Genomic DNA, 26,276 nt, shown 5'->3' on the forward strand with positions numbered 1-26,276 from the left:
CCTGTACGGAAATATTTATATCTTTCATTCAAAAACATTTTTAAAAGCAAAATTGTGTATACGTATAGAATATGGGCTTTGCATGAGACACAAATCTCTGAAATATTGAGAAAATTATTTGTATTTTAAAATTAGTGAAATATAGAGACCATATATAAAAAGTTAATATTGTTCTTTTTAACGTTATTTTAATTAATTTTTTTAAACTGTAAATATTTAAATTCAAATACATAAAGTGTTATTTAAAAATATTAACATTATGTCACTGGAGAAACTCAGTTCCATTCAAAGGGCCATAGAGATGGCACCTATGTACAATTTGTGGGGGTCACAGTCACAAATTACTCCAATTGTGCTTAGCATATATCTGGCACATAGTAAGAGTTCAGATAGAGGTAGCTATCATATGATTATAATTATTATTAACATTAAGAAGCCTGGATAATCTATACCTATTCCTTATGTCTTGTGCCTTGCAATTTGTTAAATATATATATTTTTTTAAAACAATAAATAAAAAGAACATTCATATTGAATGTTTGTATATATCACTCATTGTTCTAAATGATACATGTGTACTGACTCATTTAATGCTTAGTAACTCTACGAAGTAAGCACAGTTGTCATCCTTATGTGAAATGAAACCCAAAGTAGTCCAGAAGAATATATTGCTGAATTTCAAGTGCTGGAAACAGAACCCTATCCCAGCTAATACGGCTACAGATCCACGCTCTTAATCACCATAAGGTATTGCCTCTTTATAGATCTGTATTCCTATCTCTTAATCTATCTATCATCTATCTAACTACCTACCTATATCTATCAAATATCTGTATGTACATACATTGTACACAGATGTGTGAACACACACATACACACACATATATTTATATGTAAATACATACATATTCATTCCAGTTCCCTATTATTATTATTTCCCACATGCTTGCTTCAGTTTCCTAAAATGAATGACTGGGAATAATAAACTATTTTTTGCTCCCATAGGATTATTTGAGTTTTACATGAGATAATGCATTTAAAAAGCTTAATCCAGGATTTGGCACATATGAAGTGCTGAAAGTAAGAAAATTTCTACTGCAAATGACAGCCATCCAACTTGGACTGGCTTAAAAAGAAAAAAGAGAAGCAGCAGCCGAATTTATTGGCTCATGTAACAAAATTACAGAATACCGGTATAGAATCCGTCACTTGGGGACAATGAAGACATGGAACCTGGATACTCTCTGGACTCCCATTATCTCTCTGAGTCTTGTCTCTTTCTGTATCAGCACCATCCTTTACAATTACGTAAAGCACACCAAATGGGGTTTTTCCAGCACAGGGGGGAACACAACCAGGGGCTACTCAAGACTGGCATTCTTCCATTCTTTTAGGCAGAACAAAATCTTCCCCATCAGCTTCACTTAAAAAAGTCCCAGAGTAGGATTCTGAATACTGTAACTTGGGTTTCTTGTCCATCATGAGCTCAACTATTATGTCCAAAGAAATGAGGTCACATGACAATTCCTGTGATCAGAGGAGCTAGGTATAGCGACTAGCAACCTTCAACTGAACCACAGAGTTGGGATGAGTGAGGAGTAATTCTCTCAAAGATGGAAAGTAATGACAAGCAAAATAATAAATGTTAGCTGTTGTTGTTAATGTGAATTTAATAAAGGCTCAAGTTGGGGGGGTGGTTAGGAGTTAAGTGAGGAGTTAAGGGGGGGTGAGGAAAGCCTGTTCATCTAGTTGACCTTGAGATCAAATTTGTCCTGGTTTCAGTTGAGGTTGGGTGCCCCATAGTGGCAGTTACCTCCTCAGCTTAAATATTGATGGAAATATTTTTGGTCCTGTGACTGGCTGGGACTTGGGCGATAGTGACACTGACACCACAAATCTCTCTCCTAGCAGGCATCCCTTTCACAGGCCAGATCCCAGGTAACTGTCAAGGTGTTACAGGTTCATTGACTGCATTTCTACATCCCAAGATGAGTTTATTGCAATTTCCTCCCATGAACTCCAGGACACGTTCTCTTTTTTTGTTTTTTGTGAGGAAGATCAGCCCTGAGGTAACATCCGTGCTAATCCTCCTATTTTTGCTGAGGAAGACCGGCTCTGAGCTAACATCTACTGCCAATCCTCCTCCTTTCCCCACCCCCCCCAAAGCCCCAGTAGATAGTTGTATGTCATAGTTGTACATCCTTCTAGTTGCTGTATGTGGGACACCGCCTCAGCATGGCCAGAGAAGTGGTGTGTCGCCGGGATCCGAATCCTACAGTAGCGGAGTGTGCGCACTTAACAGCTAAGCCACGGAGCTGGCCCAGACACGTCCTCTTTTTTAAATTCCTCCTCTCCCCACTCTCCATACACAGGTAAGAATTTAGCCTGCCCCTTTTAAGAACCAGGCCAGGGAGGACTGGAATCAATCCACAATTTAGTAACTAGAATTCAGTTGTCATGGACCTGTACAGGTTGCTTTTCTTATAGCTATACCATTATTAACAGATTGACTTTTGTTTGTTCATGTAGTTCTTGGCCCTTATGTTCTACTCAGTACTTTGGCCCAATCACTCAGTCTATAGTCTTTTTCTCCTCATCTTTTTAAGTAATCTTGATAGCTGGATTACTGAAAGTTTAATGGTTACATCCTGACAGTTTGCATACTCCATTTTTTGGAAAAAGATTTCAAGTTTTCTGAAATCAAGTTCTTCACTCCCACCTATTTCTCCTTACTTTTTCCCCCAACTTTCAGGACTGGGACACTCATTTCCTAACTCCCTGGGTCCTTGTCTGGGAATTGTTCTCAGCTGAATAGATGGATGTAGGGTAGCCCACTTCCAATGACTGCTATATACAAGAGTTCAAAGATTCAGCCTTGTCCCTCAATTTGAGACAAATCTAAGGAGGCTCCCAGCTCTGGAGCTTTCTGTGGGTCCAGTTGAAGTCTCTGTTGCAATTGTTACAGCATTTCAACATTTCCTCTCTGTCCAATCCTGCCTCCTTCACTCTTTTACAGGTGTTGTTTTCAACAGCACTTCCCAAGAAAACTCCAACATGCAAATTCCCATCTTACTGAGTTTGTCCAGTGTGGGTAGACTAAGAGAACATTCATATATATAGAAATACTTAAATTTTAACTCCTTAAAGTCATTAAAATCTTTTACACAATTAATTTATTGAAACGTATTCATTTGTCAATAAGTACCCATCAAGTGTTAGACACAATACTAGATCTTTGGGACACAATGCAGTCCCAAAGATCTTGATCTTCAAAAAACTCATTTTTAGTATCATTATATTCAAATGAGATTATGAATTATAAGGTAAAAAGTGTGACTCACTTCAGACCTCTTTCTTAAAAAATCCAGGGCTCTGTCCATTAACTTTCTGTCAGAGTTCATGAGATGAGAAAGGTAAGACAGGGGAACAAAAAACTAAAGCAAGTCTTGCATTTATATGTGGGTGCCTCTCACTCCATCAGTTGTGAGAATCAGTGTGATCCTGGTCTTATTAGGCAAAAATAGTTACAGTAACACCAAGGTAGGCAAGTAAAGGAGACCAAATCTTTGAGAAAAACAATTTTGTTCTTATAGACATGGCCAAAACCAATATTAAAAATAAATTAAAAATAAAAACAATTTATAAGAGCCCCCTTAACTCTTAACATGAAAGGTAGGCCAAGCAAAGGAAATGCAGAGAGGCTGGCCCAGGGACATAAGAGGATAAGAACCAGAGCCATGCATGTTAAATAATATCCTTTGAATAATTAGTATATAAGGCATAATTTAAGTGCATATGTGATATGAGTATATAAGTAATAATGAATCATAATAAGTAATAATAGCCAAAAGTTAGAAAACGTACAGAAAAGACATACAGCAGTTAATTTTAGAGTAACAATACAGCTAATAGTTACAAATTATTGAGCAACTTTTGTGTTCTTGCCACTATGATGTCAACATATTCAAAATAGATTATTTTTGAGAAATAACAGAAAAGTACAAAGAATAATATGAGAAACACATGTTTTCCCATTACCAGAAAAAATAATTGCTATTTTTTTATTATGTATCAGTCTTCCCTGTATCTAAGCTTTTTCTTTTTAAATAATTCTTTGGTAAAATTGACACATATTTTCCTTTATCAACCACTGCAGTTCCTCTTCCAAGATATCTACTATCACTAGTTGATGCGCGTTCTTCCAATTCATCCTTTATGTATACATGTCCATAAATGCTATGTCGTATCAGTTTGCTGGTGTTTATTCAATTTACATAAATATTATATAAACAAAATAAATAGATTTGTATAAATATTATATAAATATACGACACTCTGCAGCTTCCTTTTTTCTTCAACATTATGAGGCTGTGCTTCATCCATGTTGATCTATACAGATCTACTGTATTCATTTTAATGCTATAGAGAATTCTATATGGCTAAATATTCATGTGATTTACCATATTTTATCTACCCATATCCAGTTGGTAGTGGTTTAAGTTATGTCCAAAATTTTGCTACTATAAATGTATCAGTTAGAGTTTGGACAGGATCAGATAGGACATTTAAGTAGATTATTACTATTTTTAAATAATGGGACAATTTGCCAAAGAGTTAGCAGACTTCAGGAAAACCATCAAAGCGATAGTGCAATATTCTGCAGATAGCAACAGTGGGGAGTCATTTACCTTTTAACCTACCGGGTTACTGTGCTGGAACATGCAGCTGCGTGAAGAGAGTTGCCGAATGGAGTTGTGGCCTTTAGTAGAAAAATACAGACAACCACCAGTGACCTGTCCAGGAGGAAACTAGGGAACTAATACACTAATTTCACTTTCCTTTGTTCTCAGATCTTCTACCTGTGTCTCTGATAGCCTCAACCTAACAAGAAGCTGGAGGAAAAGAAAGGCCAAAGGCTCCGCCTCCCAGAACAGAGACAGGACGGGACAGAGAAAGGTGGAGAGGGGATCTGGACAAGCAAATAGAAAAACAAAAGTGCTCTAATTAACAATCTCCTTGCGTGCTTGTGGCAAAACATGTCTAAAAATCTTGGTAGATGTTAGAGAAGGTGCTTTTTCAATTTTATTAGGTATTTATTATTAGTGAGGCCACCTATCTCCCCCAAATAGCTACAATACTGAAAATATAAAAATAGCATTTCCATTCTTTTTTATTCTTAGATGAATTATGAAGTGTTCCATTGGCAAATGTGTGTCTGTTTTCCTAACTCAGGAATTTATAGAACATAAAAAATGCATTTCTATTTATATACTTTTCAAGTTTAGCTCTTTTCTAAGTATGAAATGTATTCAAGAGGATAAAAATAAATTTTAATTGAATTTTATCCACTTTAAAGGGCTTCTGAATATTTTTTTAAGTTTATTTTCCATTGAAAAGCAGTCAAAGAAAGCAGACAAAAGCTTTTTCTTGTTTCAAAATACTGTTTTAGCACACCACTTGGGACATTCTTTTTTCCTGGGTTTTATATTATATAGAAAGTGACTGTAACAAAATGAAAGCTGTGAACCCCTAAGTGCCGGCTTGAAAACAGTAACAAAACTGACATAAACATACAAATATATAAACATAATTTATTTACCAGCCATGAGGTTGCCATTTTCCCTAGGGATGCTGTTATTTAAAGGACATTTTTCCCGTCTTCTCTTTACTTTGTTTTCACAGCTATACACATAACTGATAAATAAATTTGTAAAAATAAAGATGCTACCACATCCCTGGGATTTAGATTCTTTGCAGAGGTTACATCTCAGAAAACAAAAACTTTCCTGAACTCAGAAGTTGGCAGGCAGAAAGTTAGGGAAGATAGTAATAACAAGCACTAGGCTAAATTCCAATACTACTTCTACTGCTGTGATTTCTAGTTTTAGCATATACCATTTACTGAGTTCCTACTCTACGCTATCCAGGCTGTTTAAAAATACATTATCTCTAATCTGAAATGCACTGTAAAATTTTGGTAGTATTATCTTCATCTTAAAGAAGAAACTAAGCCTCAAAGAATTTAAGTGACTTGCACAAGGATAAATCTAGTATTTAATGCTAAATCTAGTGTTTAGTGGGGATGTGCTGATCTCTGCGATTGTTGAGTTTATTGCTTTCGATTCTCATAAAACTCTGATTTTCACATTATACATTGACATACATAAGCCGCATTTTAAATATTTCCTCATTAGAAAAATACTGGAAATTAAAAAGGAAAAAAAAAGTTCCCTGAAACCCCACACTTAAAACAAATTATAACAAGTAAGAAGTAAAAGTCTTCTTGTCTTTACAATCAACTTATGGCCCTTCTGCACTTGCATTCAGGAACCATTATGAATAGTGTGGTAAACAAACCTTATTTGTTTCTGCAAATCTATACAGACATTTATATATATTCTGTCTTCTATCCTTCTATTTTCTAAATGCATTGTGATGATTAAATCCTACCTTCATTACACTGGTGAGAGTCGAAGATTTCAACTTGCATAGCATGCTCCTTCTAGGCAGTAGCGTGGGGCAGGCAGGTGTTTGAGGGTAGTAGTGACAACAGGAGTCACTTCCCACCAGGAGAGCTATTATCTTGGCTGCCTGTCTTCTGTTCTTGGCCAATACTGACTGTGGGAAAATGTTAGGTGGAGTAACAAGGAAGTGACTGGGCAGAGTTCCTCATCCCTAGGAATATATTAAAAAATGGAAGGTGTTTGACAGAGGGACGGTGCTTTAAGATACTTATCTGAGAAGCAATATATAGATTAGACTGAGTAAGAGAAACTAGAGACAGAGGAAATAGACAGGAAACTGCAATAATCCAAGTGAGACATAACGACAGCTTCTATGAGCTGAGTGGTTGTCATCTTGAAGATAAAGTGAAGACAGTGAGAAATAGTTTGGCAATAGAATCAAGAAGACATTGCAGTTGATCAGCTGTAGATGTACAAGAGAAAGAGACATCAAACATCACTAAAAATATTCCAAAATTTGAGAAATGGGCTTTGATGAATGTGGTTATCAGGAGAGAAGCAGATGTGGGAGAGGTTTGGAGTCTATTAAATCTGATTTGCTAAATGTATACCTAGTGTTATGGGCTGAATTGTTTCCCCAAAAATTCATATATGGAGGTCCTAACCCTTAGTACCTCAAGAATGACTGCACTTGGAAGTAGGGTCTTTAAGGAACAATTAAGTTTAAATGAGGTCATTAGGATGGGCCCTAATCCAGTATGACCGGTGTCTTTATAAGGAGAGGAGCTTAGGACACTGACAAATACAGAGGGAAGACTATGTGAAGATGCAGAGAGAAGACAGTCATCTACAAACCAAGGACAGAGGCTTCAGAAGAAACCAACCCCATCGACACCTTGATCTCAGACTTCCAGCCTCCAGAATCGTGAGAAAATAATTTTTTGTTAAGACACTCACTCTGTTATGGCAACCCTAGCAAACTCAAACGTCCAGCTAAAACTGCTCAGAAGATAGTTACGGGTTAGAAATTAATGTGTGGAAAGGACTTGGGAAAAGAGTTTAATCTGGAAATTCTGTGAATGGTGATGACACCTGAAGCCAAGAAATCCCCATGGAAACACTATAACATGAAAAGGCAGCGTTTGTTAGTGCAAGGGCTTTAAATTATAATTCTACAGTAATAACTACTACCACTAATTTGTGTTTTTAAAGCTCACATCAATCTCTGAGTTAAATAATATTTTTTATCATTTCTGAAAAAGGAGGTAAGGCGAGATTAAATTGCTTGTCCAAAATAACATTACTGGTATTAGAACCTGGGTGTAAATCCAGGCAATCTGGCCCTTGCTCCCACACTCTCAAACATACTAGACTATTTCTGTAATATTTATTTAGAAAATATTTATCTATTTACTTCTCTTTGAGTGAATTCTGCAGTTGTCACAATACCAAATATTAACATCACCTTTTTCTGCTTAACATGAATGTTAGGACACCCTAATTTATTCACACTTCTAATTAGATAGAATCGAGTACTAAATATCAGGTCCAATATTAGAATACAAGTGAAATATTTCAGTGTCTCTCCTTCATGTGCACAAAATAATTAAAAATAGCATTCATGGTGGCCACCACATTCAATCTTTCTTCTCCAACTTTCCACTGAAATCCCTCTAACAATAATCAATGCTCTCAGGATTTCCAAATCCAATGATGCCTTCCTGATTTTATCTAATTGGACTTCTCAGTGGTATTTGCACTGATGAATACTATATCTTCTTAAACGTCTTTCATCCTCTGACTTTCATCTCCTTCCTTTCTTCCTCCCTAGCCATTTCTTCTCACTAATAATTGTGGGCATTCTTCTGCCAATTGTCCTTTAAGTATAGACATTAATCAGGTTTTGACCTTAGCCCTCCAACTCTTTCTTGAGCATTGCAAACTACCTTCTAAGAACATGTCATTGTCTATTTAAAACTCCCCACACTCCAGCCTCCCACCTCTGTTATATCCTGCAAATCACTACCTGATTAACTTTCTAAAATACAAATCTGATGATTCCATCTTTGCTGAAAGCTCTCTGTTGTCTGTATTGAGACAAAGTGTATGCCAACCTCTTGAGCAATGTCAAAAATCTTTCCTGGATCTGGGCCTCACCTTCCTCTTAAGCCTCACCTGTAGCCTCTTCAGCATATGTGCCTTCTTCTCACATGCTGAAATACTTATCTCCCAAATGGGTCATGCTCTCCCATGACTGTGTGCATTAGATGCTTCTTGAATAGCTTGTTTTGCTCATTCTTCCTCACAATATTTCAAAAGATCTAAACTTTGTATTCTAAATGAAATCTTTTCAAAAATACCCTTCCATCACTGCTTTCTTCCCATCCAAGAGAAAGCAGTGGGCATTTCCTCTGTGGTTTATAGCACCAAGGATATATCCCTATTAGAAAGTTTTCTTTTCTGGGTGGTAATTGGTTTTGCTATTATTGTTGTTTTGTCTTCTGCACCACACTTAACTTCTTGTGGGAAAAGAGGATGTCTTCTTCACCTTTCAGTAGCAAGTACCTAGAACATGGCCTTGCTTGTGGAAGCTACTTGAATATGTATTGCAAGACTAAACTACACTGGGTAATTTTCCATGTTTGAGTAAATATGTAGTACAATCCTGCTATTCATTTTCCATCAAGAAATGCTTCTTTTTTAGGCCTGAAAATTAGTGGAAATATTTCTACTTTATAATATATTTCTAAGTATGCTATTACTGTGGAATGCAGACATAAGCAGGAGCAAAGTCACTATGTGCCAGTTTTAAATAGAATAGTTTGTGTTCATGAAATGTACCGAATAGACAATTCTAGGAATAGGAGTCTATTCTTGTCAGGTTCATTATACACTAAAAAATGGTCACTGAGAAATTGAAGGGTTCTCTCCCCACTTTTTTAAAGAATCCGTAGCCATTTACTTGAGCAGAGTACTTTCTGGAGATTTCATATTGGAGCTGGTTCCCAATTCCACCAAGGTTTGACTCATACGTTATTTACAGTCCTAAGGACATACAAATTCTGAACTACCCGGGGAGAGGTACATCTTCTTAGCATGCAATCAGTTACATTTCCATTAAGGTTAACAATACAAAAATTATTTTTGCAATATACCATTTGTCTCAGAACTAAAAGAAGGTGGCCATTTTTGCAGTTCCCTAGAAGATACCTTAAATGAGTATGCATATTAGTGATAGTGTAAATAAAATTCTTCTTAATACAGGGAAATTTAATAATTGAAAGACCCAATAACTTTTTGAATCTGAAAATTTAGTGCCCAGCAAGGCAGAGCAGCATCCCTGAGACTTTTCCCTGTATTTAGTGGGAGCATTAAGAATTATTAAATCCCAAGTCCTTTTAATCCACAGCCTCCTAATTTAGCTGTTAATAATAATATTGTTAAATATCTGTACAAAAATAATTTTAATTTTAAAAAGTTCTCTACTTTCAGTTTTGCAAAGCTGAAAGTGCCAAGTCCAGATGCCTGGGCACTAGCATAGAAATTAATTTTAGGGGCTGGTAGAGAAGGAGAGAGATGTCAAGAGTAGAGGAACCCCAAGCAGATCCAATCCACAGATATCTGTGCAATTCTGGGCCTTTGGGGTCATTCTAAATTAGTTTTCCACCTTGGCCAAGTGTTCCCACCCCTGTGCCTTAGCTGTGACATGGGAAAGATGACACGTTTTCCCTAAGAGTAATCACAGAGTTCTAGGCCCAATTCAGTTGAAGTAAAGCTAACAAGTTACTTGCATAATTACAAAAACTATGACTGCATTTACAATATATTATTTTATCCTAATTATTCAATATAAATATTCATTTAGCTACATATGTACATACTTTATATGCCGTTACATTATGTATAGTGTAATATATAATATATATATAAAATATATGTATATTTTATATGCCATTACATTAAGTGCTAAATCATAAAATTAGACACATATGAAGATCATAATAAGATGATTTGTGCAATCAGACAAATCTTAGTTTGTATTTCAGATAGGCCTGTTACTTAATACTGCCTAGCAATGTCACATTACTAATTATAAAAAAGTAAATATAACTGAATTAAAGGAAATAAATATGGACAGAACATAATAAACTTTTCAAGTCTGTAATAAAAAATAGATAGGTTTGATTCTCCTTATAGTGTTATAATTATATAATTATTAAAAATGCTTTTATTGAAAAATCTTTATTACACTTGATTCAGTCCTTCTTTACTAACTCATCCATTCTGTACTTTGCTAATGCTGTTATTATACGTGCTGATATTACCCTACACATAAGTAAGTGGCTCGTTACATGGTTCTAAAACATATCCAAGCTATTGTAGGTAAGAAGAATATTCTTTCATCCATTCCTGTCTTCTTTTCTTATTGAAATCAACTATTGCAATAATTCCATGTCCCACTTTCTCTCTGGATATTTAGTATAGTGTTAAATCTCAAACTCTTATCTTCCACATACATAACAAAAGCTAAAATTTTATTTCACTATTCTGAAAAGCACTCAATCTGTTTCCTCCCCTGCTGGCTTTGTATGATTAATTTTATGGGAACGAAAATCAGCGATTCTGCAGGATAAATTAGCGAAAATATTTTGTGCTTTTAATCAGGATAAATAACCCAACTCTACCTTTTTATGATATGAAAAATAAAGGCTTTTAGATTTAATAGGTGCATTGATGCTGAGGTAGGAGATTGGGTAGGGAAAATAACAGTCCACAGTGCTTTTCAACGTACAGGAACAGGAAATAATAAAACGAATTTATCTCCAAAATAGCAAATTGCTTCTTAGCAAATGGTCCACGAGGGTGCAATAAAAACCACATTAAAGAATCTTCGACGTGGTAAATAATTAAGAGATTGGTCAAGGACTTGATATAAAGTTTCTGCTGTCTAATTTAAAAATTACTAAGACCCAGGAGTATACCTCTGGATATGGGAATTGGCTACTCTATATTATGTAACTGAAGTAAAGTACCAACTCCAACACATAGAATTAATAGTTAAATATTAACAGCAGATCTGAATTGTGACTAAGAAACAGGAAGATTCTGTGTTGAGAAAATTCATTTTTTTTTTTTATCATTTGTGACCATAAACATTAATTGTGTGAGATAGGGAATGAGGCATGATGACGGTGACGTGTGTGTAGAGAAAGACAGCTAATGTAATTATCTGAGTCACCAATAAAACCATAGTAAGAAAATTAAAGCAAACCATGTTCACATGGTTAAAACAAATCAAATAGTGAAAGGGAAGGTGTACAGGGGGAAGTCTTCTTCATACCCCCACCACCCTGATGTCCTGTCACTCCTTCCCCAGGAGGAATCACTGTTAGCAGTTTTTTTTAAGGATCTTTCCAGCAATATTCTAGACATATATATGTACATCCAAAAAGCAAAGCACAATGTCTTGAGACTTATCTTCAATACAACCAAATATTTTAGGGATTATTATTTTCATCAGTATAAAACTATCTTCTTTATTTTTAATGAATTATTTGAATGTACTATAATTTAATGATTTACCTATTGATGCACATTTAAATTGTTTGTGTTTTTCAGTCTTGAATGGAAAATATGAATTATAATCATGTCTTCCCAATCTCCCACAGTGTAGATGTGTATATATCAATTCATTTCAATTAAATTAAAGCCCATTTGAAAATGTCTATGGGAACATTTTTATTTAACAATAACATGAACATTAAAGTTGGGGATTTTATATCAAATACTACTATATTTAAATTTAATCAAAATCATTCACACCTTTAATATTTATGCATCTGAAAAGATAAATACAAAGTGACAAGAAATGATTGGGAAACTCATTCTATATTTTTCCCAGCACGTAGCTGAATAATTATGTCAACAAAATATTTACATAAACTTTATGTTATTATAATAATTATGTCTACTAAAAATTATATGTAAATCCAAAATTGTTAACAGATGTTTTGATAATTTGAGAAAGTAATTTTTAATAATTAAATAACTTTGGTCTTTTAATGACACAGAGAATCCACAGTATACGATGTAGATGGTGTTATAGAGATCCTCAAAACTCCTCGTTTTAAACGTGAAGGCATAAGACATTTAACGTAGATAATGGAAGAGTTGTTCCTAGAAATAAGATTTCTTGACTCCCAGATGGTGATTCTGTCCAGTTGGTTGTTCTGGCAAAAGTCATATCTATGGATAAAATATTGTCTTTGAAAATACATGCTCTCCAATAAAATGAAAGACCTCTCTTATCCTTGTTAATGCTAGATTAATCTCTCAATAACAACTCACTTCATAAAATTACATATTTTAAAAATTCTATGTAAGAGAGATTTCATTTATCATAATATAATTTATTCATAATTTAAAAATAAGCCTTACTCATTCTTTTAGCAAAGATTAAATAAAGTACATATTAAGCTTTTAAGATATAGAAATTTAAAAAATATATTTAATTATCAATAATAGAGTTTGGGAACTGAAAAGAATCTTGGAGTTCTGCTTCTTGTCTTTATTTTGTGAAGAAAAAAGCTAAGATTCAGACAGGTAAAATGTTCAGCTAAAGACAAATATGTTGTTGGGGAAAGAAAGAAAATATTCTGAATTCTTGAACACTCTCCTCAATATAGTCTAGTAGGCAACTTATATTTTTCTATTCTCCCTCTGATAATGTTTACCATTTGATTTTGTTATTTTGTGAGGTTTATCTAGCTTTAGTTTTTAACTTTTAATGAGTATAAATCCTATAGATTTTTATCAATATATGTAAGAAAACTTTTCTCCCTATACACTGTATTTGTATTTTATGTAAATATATATATAATATATTAATATATATTTCCATTACATTTGTATGCATATATGTGTATATATGTGTAATAAAATTATACGTGAGTAACTTAAAGGATTGTCTCAGCAATCTGGACATTGTTTGATTCATCAGATTTAGTGTCTATTTATTAAATGACTAAAAAACTTTTTAAATTATTTTCTTTTCCCTTTAAATTAATCTAAAATTTTATGAATTTTAATTTTTGTACTTTTCTGTCTTAAAAATAAGAACTATCCATTTCTGAACAGTATACGCACTCAAACAAGTTGCCCAGAGAAATCAAAAGCCTTCATATTCTCATCGACTTAACTCAACAATCAATAAAATGGAAACTGTTTAAGGGCCAGGATGCTGGAGGTGTTACAGATCCTACAGACCTTAAATTGGCTCTGCCCTTATACTATTTTCAACTGGTGATCAACTCACTGAGTTAAAAACTCCTAGTTTGCACCTTTTTCTTTCTCTTAGCCTTCTTTTAACTACTTCAACAATAATGTTAAAGATTTTTTTAAAAAATAAAAACATTATTTAAAATAAGTTATTATTTAAAACAAATCACCTATTTTTAACTTCTCATTTTCTTGCCTAGTTCTTATCCAGCTGAATAATGACCTGATACACCAACTACTCCCTTTCTCTGTGCCCTTGTGTGTGTAAACACATTGAAATAAAATGTTTTCTTTATTTTAAAAGATGAGCTGAGGTACTGACAAGAAATAAAAATATGCATTTCAAAAATTTGTTTTACTCAAGATTCAGATCCCTAAAATGCCCAATTTGCTTAATCTGCCAAGCACAGCTTTAAGAAGAAATAAGTATACTAAGATGGCTGCACTTGTTTGAAAGATTGCAAATCTCTACTTGTTTCAATCTATTTCAACTTAATAACAAGCATCTGATATTCACTACTTACCCCTTCAAATGTTACATAAAGATAGAGTAAAACCACTATGTAGAGATGCCTTACAGTCTAGTCAGCCAATATCAATATAATAAGTTTAAAGATTTAAACTAAAAATTATATATTAACTAGCAGTGTAATTTGCATAAAACCAGCTCTGCATTGTCCAGTCTCATCACAATATCACATTTAAAGAAATATTACGCAGGGAGAAAAAAAGGAATTGGAATTCATTTGACTCTTAGACAAAATGTTTTAGGAAACCATCTAAGAGTGAGTACTTGCATAATGCCCAGCCTTAGGGTCCTAAAAACTGTTCTTCATTGCCATAACATCACTCTAAATGATTCTCACATACTCTGCAGCAGCTCCCTGACAAACTCTTTCCTCCTCTAAAGCTTTAAAAACCTTTTGCAAAAATTAGTCTAGAGGGCTTTCCACACTCCACCCCAAGGAAGTCAATTGGCCAGGGGCCTATTTGCTTAAAGAACTGAAGAATTTTACATATAGGTGATACTTGAAGATAAGACTCCACAGATGCCACAAATTATCTTGAATTATGAAAAAAGAATTTGTCCCCAAAGGAGAGATATATGGTATCTATGCTCGGTCTGCAGACCAATTAGTTAGTGTTTTTCAGAGTGAAGAGCAAATTTAAGTGCAGCATGGTAAAATTGACATTTTCTGGCTTAGCCTCAATGAGCCAATAACAGGGTCTTTATTGGAGGTCCACACGGGTTTAAATTCTAGTTCTGCTATTTAGTAGCTATGTAACCTACAGAAAGTTAGTTATCCTTGCTGTATCCTCTTTTTTTCTCAAAAAAAAAAAATGGGGATAGTAAATACTAATCACTAAGTGTTATTTTGAGGGATGAAATAAATGTGTGTATTTCAAGGTGAAGCTAATGTAGATAACATGCTCAGCATAAGACACGGCAGTAGTAAGACTCTGTTATCAACTGGTAGAAAGAGAAGGATTGAAACAATGAATCAAATGAAAATGGTTTATCACTATGGGTACCATGAGCGTCTGATAATTGACAGAGTTGTGCCGTGGGGCCCATAACATAAGCAAAACACAAGAAGAGGAAACTGTTTCCCATCACTGCAGGGCAGTGACTCAGGTATCAGAATAGAAAGAGGCTATTAGTGCAGACAGCTGCTTGATGATTTCAGGAATGGTAGAGGAGGCACAAACCAAAGTTTAGAAGAAAAGGGTAGTCATGGCCATTGGAGAGAGCTTGAATGATACCTCAGTGGAGTCTCTTGGGATCTGGAGAAGTTTGGGCTGTTTTTCTTGAGTCAGTAATGTAGTGCTTTGTCAGATGTATCTTTATTTTATTGTTATGAAAACTGTTATTGGTGAGATATTTTTAAGTAGTTGCCTAATCTATTGAAGTTAGATTATTGACTATGATGAGCTCAGTGGGTATTCTGAACTTATTGAGGTATAAAATGGAAATTTTTTTGTCATTTATTCATTCATTCATTTATTCTAATTACTGTCTTCGCTTAAGCTATCTCTCTCATATGTTGTCTGACATCTTGGGATTCCTGAGTATTTTCAAGTATAAAAAGTCTGGTCAAGTTGTAAACTTCAAGTCCATTTCCGAAATAATGGTCATCTTCTAATCGCCAGGGCCAGCTAAGCCTTGGCCTTAGACCCTAGGACTGAGAGAGTCTTCTCTTTTACTCTCCTTCTGACCATCCCTTCAAGGTTCAGATTCTCTGGAAGAAAGCAGGGAAGAGGTTGAAGGAAAAATGATAACTATCTTTTAACTGATTGATGCTAATATAGCCTTCTCTAACTGTTGATATCTTCAAAGAGGCAAGCACAGAATTCCTGGGTATCTTATGGGATCCACATGAGCTTCCTTCAGAGGGGTTTATAGGAGCTTCCTGAATGACTGGTTTCCTGATGTGGGAAGTCAGCTTTGCCTTGACTACTTCTGAGTTTTCTCTTTTCACTTCCAACCCTTGAGGTTCACTACATAGAATCTTCCTGCTGGATCACTCACCCAGATATAGTCTTACCGGATAGTGGCCTGCACAGTGGCTCACATGCGGCTCCTTTCTGAATGTGCCTCTGCCTTGTCTGACGGTGGAAGCATAGGCTGACTCATTATAGACCCTTTTCTCTGTTCAGCCACTTCTTTCTATTTCTCTGAAAATCCTACTTAAATAAATTTAGAGATGATAAGCAAATTGATTATGAAATTATAGATATAGCAAGGAGAATGAGAGGCTATCTTCTCTTCTTGCAGCCATGACTAAAAATCATGAATGATACTTTTAGTGAGACCACCCTTACTTCATTTGAATATACTTTTCCCATAAATCCTGCACCCCTGATGACTTATCTCCCAGCTAATTCCATTGATATATTAATATTTTACTATATAAGCTGGGGAGAAGGATGTTGAGGTGATAGTGGGGTAATAGGGTCATTTGGGCCACTTCTTAATAGATCCTAGGGAAATGTCCAACTCAAAAGAGTGAATTCCTTGAATAATGGATCCTTTTTTGGAATTTAGAGGAACATTGTTATTAAACTTTCCAACTTTGGAACTCTAGCCCAGGTAGAGACAATAGGAAAAATCTCTCATTCAACACACTAGTAAAATATCATTGTTTTAAATTACTTATTTCTTAAGTTCCCCAAGTAAAGCAACAGTCCAAATGCCTTCATAAATTCAATCTCTTGCACTATGTTCATAGAAACTACTGTTTTCTATGGTTCTGTGGTCAAAAACAAAAAAAATTTAAAAGGTGATTACTATTTGGGTCTCTTACTCTCCTAACAGTAATAGACTGTGTTCTTTTCATTACTAGGTCTGTACTTTTCTGGCATAGTCCTAACATATTTATTATTCAATCTGTGAGTATTTAGTACGACGAATTTCAGGAGCAGTTAATACTTTTAAGAATTTGACTTTTTGTTTGTTTTAGTATTCAATTTGTACTTGTGAGTATGTGCTGAGTCCATCGGATTTTTTCTAACAATGCTCTCTCAAGTAAGCGCCACTAACTCAATTATCTTAACAGTAAATTGTCTACAAATTAACTAGTCACAGTTTTTACTTGTTTTGGCTTTTGTAAACAGCTTTGCTTCTAAAGTATAAGGGTAGGCCATTATTCAGATGCAATTCCATTTCACTGACAAAGTAGAAAAAAAAATGAAACAAAAGTAATTGATACCAACGCATTTTAACCTTTCTCCATGCCCTTTATTATCTCTCTAAATATTTTCTTACCTATAAGGATTATTTCTGAACAGTTATATATAATTGTTGTAAATATACTCTCTCTCTTTTTATCTACATATATATGTATGCATATATATAAAGTATTTAGCTCTTCTGTTTCTGGGCCCATATAAATGTGTGTAGATAGATATAATTCAAATTTTTATGCAGATCTCCTGTTTCTATTTTGGTTAAATTAGTAACATTTATATTCAGAATATTCATATTTACGGTGCATTGTGAGCAAGCTGGAGACTAGTCTAATATTATTATAAACCATTGATGCTGATTGAATCACACACCAATATCTTAAGAATCACAGCTGTTTAATTTTAAAATAGTAGCATAATTTTCCAAGTACTAGAAACAGCGAGGTTATGTTTTCATTAAATCTAGAATTACTTTTCATTCCAAGCAATGTTGTCTTTTAAAAATAGTTAAAGAAGTAAAATGCTATGCAGAGGTAATGAGACTTCTAGATGGGTCAAATGTTTACCCTAAACTATTAATACTAAGTTTCCTAGTTACTTTGTAGATGATAATGATGTTGATAAACTATAAAGGAATAAATTAGGCTTTAATTTGTCTGCAATTTGAACCAAGTCAATGATGAAAAGCATACACTGATTGCTACTTTTAAGGCTGTAGGAAAAGTAAAGGCAATGAAAGAATTATGACTTTTGCCTGATCAGATCCGAAAGTTAACTCAAGCCAATCCAGATTGCACCAGATTTGTCAGTGCCCTGTTTATATCCTCTCAGGCCTTACCATTTCAGTTCCTGTCCGGCCTAGATGTCAAATGCCAACAAGTGCATGAAGGCTTTTGCTGGCCTCCAATTGTGTTCCTAGGGCAGTGCTTGGTAATTAATGTCACCTCAGCTGACTTTAATGACTGACAGGAGTTGGTGTATAATCACCTCATGCTTGCCTCTCCAATGAATTCTGAGGAATGTGTGCTTTCCAAAATTCCCCAGTGAAATTATGCTCCTGTACACACAGTGGTAACTTAATAACACTTTCTTCCCCCGTATTTATTGACTACCTTCCCTGACTGTCCCACATCTACTTTCTCCTATTGGGAACATGGAATCACCTCCCAAATAAACTATCTAAACCACTTAGACTGGAATTCTTTCCTCAAAGTCTTCTTTTGGAAGAACCCAAATTAAGATATTGTTATTAAATAGCTAACATATAAGAGCAGAGATATATGCCCTAAAATTATAAAAAAAAAAAATCAGTGAAACCATTTAGTATACTTGAAGTACAAAAATGTATAGTGTATTACAAAATATTAAGGAAATTTTCATTTATGAAAACATAATGTTAAACATATATTATCATTCTAATATGCTAGTGAAAATTAATAAAGAATTGTTCAAAGATAAACTAAACTATAAAATTAAAGAAAATTTAATCATGAAAATTAAAAATCAAGTAATAGTTAATCTTTAAAAATAATAAAAATGCACTCTCAAAAAAATAAAATCTGTCAATGGTGTTATTTTCCAGTTCTGAGGGTATTTTTGTGCAAAAATCATCAGCAGCTCTAAACTGTCTTTCTAACTATATTTTTCTACAACTCTGTTTTCAATTAATCCTTTCTCTTGGTTGATCATTTTGAAGTGCTCTTTTTAAATAATTTTCATTTTTAGCAGGAACTGTGATTTATTTTTTAAATCCAGTGTTTTTTTCCCCCTCACTTTACAAAGCATATTTTTCCATTTTATGACCTTAATCAAATTTGATACCACCAAAGTTGTATTTTACTTGTTAAGCAAGTCTTTAACTAGGGTAGGAATTATTCTTGTAATAGAAGCTGCATCAGTCAAGTTTTCCTCAAGAAAACAAAAGCTACTCTAGACGGTCCTAATGCAAATGCTCAATATAGGAAAGTGGAAGCTTTTTTTTTTTTGAGGAGATTTGCCCTGAGCTAACATCTGTGCCAATCCTCCTCTACGTTGTATGTGGTTCGCTGCCACAGCATGCCACTGATGAGTGGTGTAGGTCCCTGCCCAGAAACTGAACCTGGGCCACCAAAGCGGAGCACGCTGAACTTAACCACTAGGTCACAGGGCTGGCCTGGAAGCATTTTTTTAAATGACAGAAGGGTTGGGGAAGTAAGGCCAGGGGCATAGCTGCTAGATTTGGGTGATTCGGGGGAGCTGTGGTAAATCTCAGCAATCTGGAGAGTGAGAGCCACCAATTTTTGCTGTCTACAACACAGGAGGATCTCAGGAGATTGTCTTGTACCCATGAATCTGCCTACAACTGACCTCTCCTTCTCTCTTGTGTTCCAAATCTTGTACAAGAGCTTTTCCTTGGCAGATTCTGCCCTGGAACTATATTAGGAAAAGAGTAATGTAAATGTCCTTCCAGCATTATTCGTTGCAATGCTAAGAAGGCTGTGAAACACTGTGTGATGATGATGAGTTGTAGGACATTATCTGAGATGCAGATAATGTGGGACAGAAATGGTCCTTTATTGATCATCATTTTCTTCATCCTCCTGAGCACTGTGGAATTACTGAAGCTTTCTAAATAAATGTATACTTTTTCAACTTGAAATTTTAATATGCCATAGTACTTTCCAGGTGTCTCCTAAGATGTAAATATTTCAGGCTTTAGATTATGTATGTTTTGCTCTAACACAACTATTGTATTTTTTGTACTAGAAAATAGCATAACAGGGGCCGGCCCGGCCAAGCGGTTAAGTGCGTGCGCTCGCTGCGGTGGCCCGGGGTTCACTGGTTTGGATCTCAGGCGCGCAGCGATGCACTGCTTGGCAAGCCATGCTGTGCCGGTGTCTCATATAAACTGGAGGAAGATGGGCATGGCTGTTAGCCCAGGGCCAGTCTTCCTCAGCAATAAAAGAGGAAGATTGGCAGATGTTAGCACAGGGCTGATTTCCTCACCAAAAAAAAAAAAAAAAAAAGAAAGAATATAGTATAACATACTAAAAAGTTTAAAAATTAAATGAAGAAAACAAGCATTGCAATTGCTAGGATTACTTTAGCCTGGAAGGGTGAGGCCAGCCTTCTTGAAGGAGGTGACATTTACTCTGGACTTGAAAGACAGACAGGATTTGGGGACACAGAGATGGAAACAAGAGGCATTTCAGCTGTATCAAACTGAAAGAACAAGGCAAAAGTCTACAAATATTCTTAACGCTGCTGCTAAAATAGTCTTTCTAAAGTGTCATTCTAATCATATCATTCTGTGATGTTAAAAACATTCAATAGTTTCTCATGTCCCAACAAATTCCTTATAAACTCCTCACCAGGTCTGAGGCACTGCACTGTGTAGACCCAACCAACCTTTCCATTGTCAGGTCTTGTTAATCTCATACACAAAAATTATGTTTCCGTTGGGCTGAATTAATCCCTATACATAGAGCAAGCCTCAGTCTCACTCTGTGCCCACGTGTTTGCTTAGATGGCTCTTTCTGCCTGCAACTTCCACTACCTCCGGCAACTCTACATTCCACATAACAAACCCCTGTGCTTCCTTCTCAGCCTGCTTCAAAATTCTATGAAGTCTGCTTCTCCGTGTCTCTATATTTTTCTCTGTTTTGAATGCCCCTTTCGTATTCTTAGGATGCTTATTAATTCCGAATTTGATTATGTTATTTGTAACTATATCTTACCCTCACCATGAGCTCATATGATACTTGATATAAAGATCATATATTACCCATCTTTGCACTCCCTACCTCACCATGCAACATATATAAAACTGCCTTGTATGGAACAGCTTCTCACTAATATCTTTTGAACTGAATATATGTTATCATAAAGGGAGTCCATAGTTTTATTACTTTGCCTGAAGGAAAGCAATGGAATGTATGTAAAGTGGGAGGTCTTTATAAGATTTAATGATGTACCTCTATAGTAATTTACTATTAATAGCTGTTAAGTCTCTGGGGGATATGAAAATGATTCTCAATGTATAGATAAAATATATCTATGCTTTTAATGTATTTGGGCCATGAATTAAGAAATAACTTGGTGGAATCTTTAAATTAGTGTGAATTTATATTTCCTTGCTCTATATTGAATCTCACAGAATAAGTATAAATTAAAGGGTAATATAATATGATAGGAAAGAGCTAGTATTGCTAGAGCCTCTACTGGGGAAGGAGGAATTATGCTACTGGTGATGTTTCTGTTCTATTTAGTTTCATGACTCTCCAAAGAATGCTCTTTCTCTGAAACACAATTGCTTTGAGCCTTAGTTACTATAAGAGGAATAAAAGTACTGTTCCACTTAATTCACTCATGGCATCCACCTGCTCTCTTCCATTAAATTATTCCCAAGCATTTGGCAAAGAAGTCAAATAAGAAATAGATTTTGAATAAACATCAGATCACTGGGAAATTCAATAAGCAGATGAGTGTGAAAGAAAAAGGCATTTAGGAGTCCATTTCCTTTCCCTCATGATGGTTTTAATAAATAGGTATCCATTCATTAATTCTGGAAAAATTATTTAATTCTCCTACCATGTGTCAGACACTGGACTAGATGTTAGGGAGAATAAAATGACAATTATTACAGGATAGACAAAACAGAACTCTCAGGTAACTGAAACAGCATGGTGCTCTTGTCAAATGAAAATAACACCATGATCTCAGCACCAGTAGGCGTGGGTTTGAACTGTTTTTTAATATTTTTCTTTTAGTGGTGATGGATTTCTAAACCATCTCCCTGTTCTCTCTCCGTAACTGATGAACTGTATTTACACAGATGATGGGCTATATTTACATAAGGATCACATTTGTGTGTACGGAACAAGGTAGCACTATCAGTATCACATTAGCCCAATAGCCTAATAACACTGCTGCCTATAGCAGGATGCTTCTCAGAGATGGAGTTCACCATCTTGTGCCTTCTTAACTATAACAAATGTTAGAGATATTTGTTGAAAATGAGAAAAGATAACTATTATTGATTTATAACTCTGTGTAACTATTTAGTGTCTTTTAGACTGCATTAACTAAAGCAAAAACCTGCTCCGGCAATGTGTGGTCAAAGGCTATTTGTTCTTTTCCTCAAATCCCTTCGTTCCCCCCTTCACGACTCACTACCTCATCTACCAACTTTACTTGAGAAGATTTTGTAAATGACAGTATACTATAGTTTTAAAAACCATTGTGCAGAAAGGGTATATCAAGGTCAAAATATATAAATAGAGGTGAAACATCAATCAATTCTTATTGAACACTATTAGGGTAAAAACAATAATTTATCATCTGACAAGGAAAATTAACACTCACCTAGAAACTCATATAGATTATCTGTATCGAGCTCAAAAGGCGAATGCAACTTGCAAGTTATAAGTAGACGTGAAATGACTATTTAGTCAACCAGGAGGAAAGCTTGTACAGAAAGTACTGCTTAAATGTTAGCAGTGAGCCTATTTAAGGCTGAAGTAAATAGAATAATCTTTTAAAAGGGAAAGTACTTTTACTTTTTAAAAGTTTTACCTTTATAAGGATCAAAACAACTATCCTAAAGCAACTACTTTATGTAAGGTACTAGGCTAGACAAAGAATACACAGAGGAGCACAAGGAAACTGTCTTAAGCTCCCAGTCTTGTCAAGCATACAAGACACGCTATGCTCATTATACTATCGTAAGGAGAATAAGATAATTGAAAGACAATGTTAATAAATGTCTTTCATTTATTATGAAATGAGAGTTCAGAAAATTACCATAAAATTTCCCTTTTGACTTTTCTTTAGTTCTTAATTTAATATATTGAGATAGACTTTTATCTTTTGATCAATAGATTTAACAATTGAAGACAGAATATCAGCCTCTTACCTTTAATTTGAAAGTTTGAGTTAACACTGTGTCATTCATTCTTTGTTTTATTAACCTTCCTGGAACCCTATTTTACAAAAAGAACTCCAGTTACTTAAATGGATGTTTTTTTAGAAACTAAGCTTTTGATGGTTATAGAGATAAATAAAATATGCATCGCAACCTCAGTTTATAAATCAGATTCTTCATATTATGCAAATAACCACAGATATAGATATCATAATGCACAGTTTTTATCTTGTTTCATTCTCAGCTAAACATTCCATCTCTCCACCATTTCTTTTTGATAAAAGTAGTCTAGATTTCTTTTATGTAACTATTCCTCCCGTTTCTCAATCCATAAGATGTTTGTAGGGCTGACCTCAGCGCTTGGGTCTATGGGTAAGGACAGGGTTCTCCATTCTCTGATTCACAGTGATTCATCTGGGGAGAAAGATAGATGACCCAAAATAGGCTAATGTGATCATGAATTTTGTTGGAACCATTGTTGAAATAATTGAAGAAAAGAACTCTATCTTCTAAACAGAATTTAAGGTTGGAGAGACTGGTGGGATTTAATGTCATCCCATCGGAGACAGAAGGACTGAAAGTCGAGCCCACTCAAAGCAAAGAAAAACTAAGTCAAAGATAAAGACGGAGTACCTTGACTACATAATTTGATGCCTCAGATCCAGTTGAGCCTCATTACTAGTCCTCAAACTTCACACTTACTGAGACCAATAACCTCCCATCTTTGTTGTATAAAACTATTCTGAGTAGAATTTTTGTCACTTGCAGCTGAAAGAACCCTGACCAATACAATTTTAATCAGCAATTATGTACCAAGAACATTTGTAACTCAGAAAAGAGTGAATACTCCAGTAAAGCGAGATTATCAGGCAAGGCGTGATCAAGTGGAGGTAACATTTGAACTGGAGCTTAAAGAATGAACAGATTTTACTCCTATATATAGCAAAAGAGGCACATTCCAGCCTGAAGGAAAGAGTCAGGGAAGCAGGGGAAGTGTTTAACAGAATGGTAAGTGGTTCTGATCGGATTAGGCAAAGAAGAATAGGAGTTAAAGCTAGAGGACTGGGTTGGACTTCAATAACAGTGGAAGTTTATATTTGGAGAGCCATTAAAAATTTTGAAACAGAGCATTAAGTTGTATACATCTGGATTCATTTGGCATTTAGTTTTCTTAGCCTTGCAATAAAAAGGTGAAACAGAACACCATGGGGGAAAAATCAATTATAAGTTAGCAAAAGTCATGTGTATAACCTTTCCAGGGAACTGGCCTTTTCATTGAATAATCAATGCTGTAACACCTGTTCCCAAATCTAAGAACACAATGAAATTTAGATTACCATCTCTCTGTTAATTAGCATTCTACTAAAAATAGTGCTTAGAGAAGTTGGGTCAGCATCTATTCCTGAAACATCCTTTCATTGAAAGAGTGGTTGATATTATTCCACAGCTCAATTAAATGTACAGGAGGCATCACAAAGTACCCAAAAAACACATCAGTTGAAAATGCAATCTCTAAATCTTCCCCAGATAAGATAATTAGAATTTTCTACTTTGTTGATGAATACAGAATAAATCTTTTTTTAGTGTGTTGGAACAACCATGTTTCTCATGATCTATTTAGACCAGAACAGTCGTTTCCATTATGAATTCAGTAGAGAACCGAAGGCCTTCTTCTCTTTAGTCATACTGTATGGTTTTAATTTCATTAAACCAAATTGATTGCAAGCTTGTTTACATTTAAGACAGCAGGATGTCGTAAATTTTATTTTAACTGGTTGGAATATATGATCCAACAAATTTAGGGGAAAAAAGTCTCCTGCTGTTGCAAACATACACTTATTAACTTAACTTGCTGAATCCCACATGCCAATGAAAAGTTATGTAAATGAAGCAGGATTTCCACATATCCCGGAACTAGGCAATAGAAATAAGATTTGTTCAATGAGCACCTTGGTAGGGGAGAAAAGTACAACAGAACACTCTTAAAAAGATTCATTTTGTAAGTGTCTGTACTGAATTAGGTGTAAAACACCCAACTGTGTGTACTTCTGAAGTGTTCCGGATAACATGAGTCAGGTTTTATTCATCATGTTAAAGAAATCAGTCAGCTATTCAGGAAATGGCAGAGGATAATAACTTTCAAATGCTGAGTGGATAGCAACACCTAGAGAGAAAATGTCATCAATATTTCCATTTACTTAAAGAAAGTCACGCCATACATAGAACCATGCCATACAATTCTATATACTAATTCACTGATAAATATTCTATAATATTTTCGTTAGATATATTTGGGCAATGATAAGCATATTGGGAAGATGATTTTGCATGCCTAACTAATCAATTTTTCTAATTTTCAGGATAACTTGCATATTGTAAGAAAGATAACTAATATAGCAATAATACATTGTGATCATAAATGTTATGATTTTTGTCGTTTTATATAACCATTGCAATAAATAAGAAAAGATTGGTATTTATTTGCCTGAACCAAGCCTTCTAAATAAGAATATAGAGCAGTATAAAAAAACATTATTCCCCAAATTATAAGCAAATTTTAATCAATAAATACTTATTTGACCATAAAATACCGCTTTTAGTATTATGACTATATGATACTCATTGTTCTTAAAATGAAAAAATGCCCTCATTACTTGGAGACTTTTTGATAATTTTGGCATCTTTTTCTACACTTACATATAGATAGTCATCAATTTGTAATGCCATTTTTTTTCATAGATAGCTTAAAATTTACAATCAACCTCTCTTAATCAGTCCAAGACACTGACTTTGCTTCTTTGTTTGTTTGACTGTAGCATTTAAGCCATCTCTTGATCCCAGGCATATTGAACATCATGTTCCCTCTGACTGGCCTGCTCTTTTCTGCTCTATCTGGTCAACTTAAACTTTAGGACCTCAACTTAAATGTAATTTTTTTTGGGTAG

General features: G+C 34.7%; 1 protein-coding gene across 3 annotated transcripts in view; it reads right to left on the reverse strand.

The window, feature by feature from the left end:
• CNTN5 (contactin 5) overlaps nucleotides 1-26,276 on the reverse strand; it is an 812,742-nt gene that overhangs the window by 613,292 nt on the left and 173,174 nt on the right. The window lies entirely within an intron of this gene.

This window comes from Diceros bicornis, chromosome 7 (genome assembly GCF_020826845.1).
Source record: "Diceros bicornis minor isolate mBicDic1 chromosome 7, mDicBic1.mat.cur, whole genome shotgun sequence".
NCBI classification, from domain to species: domain Eukaryota; kingdom Metazoa; phylum Chordata; class Mammalia; order Perissodactyla; family Rhinocerotidae; genus Diceros; species Diceros bicornis.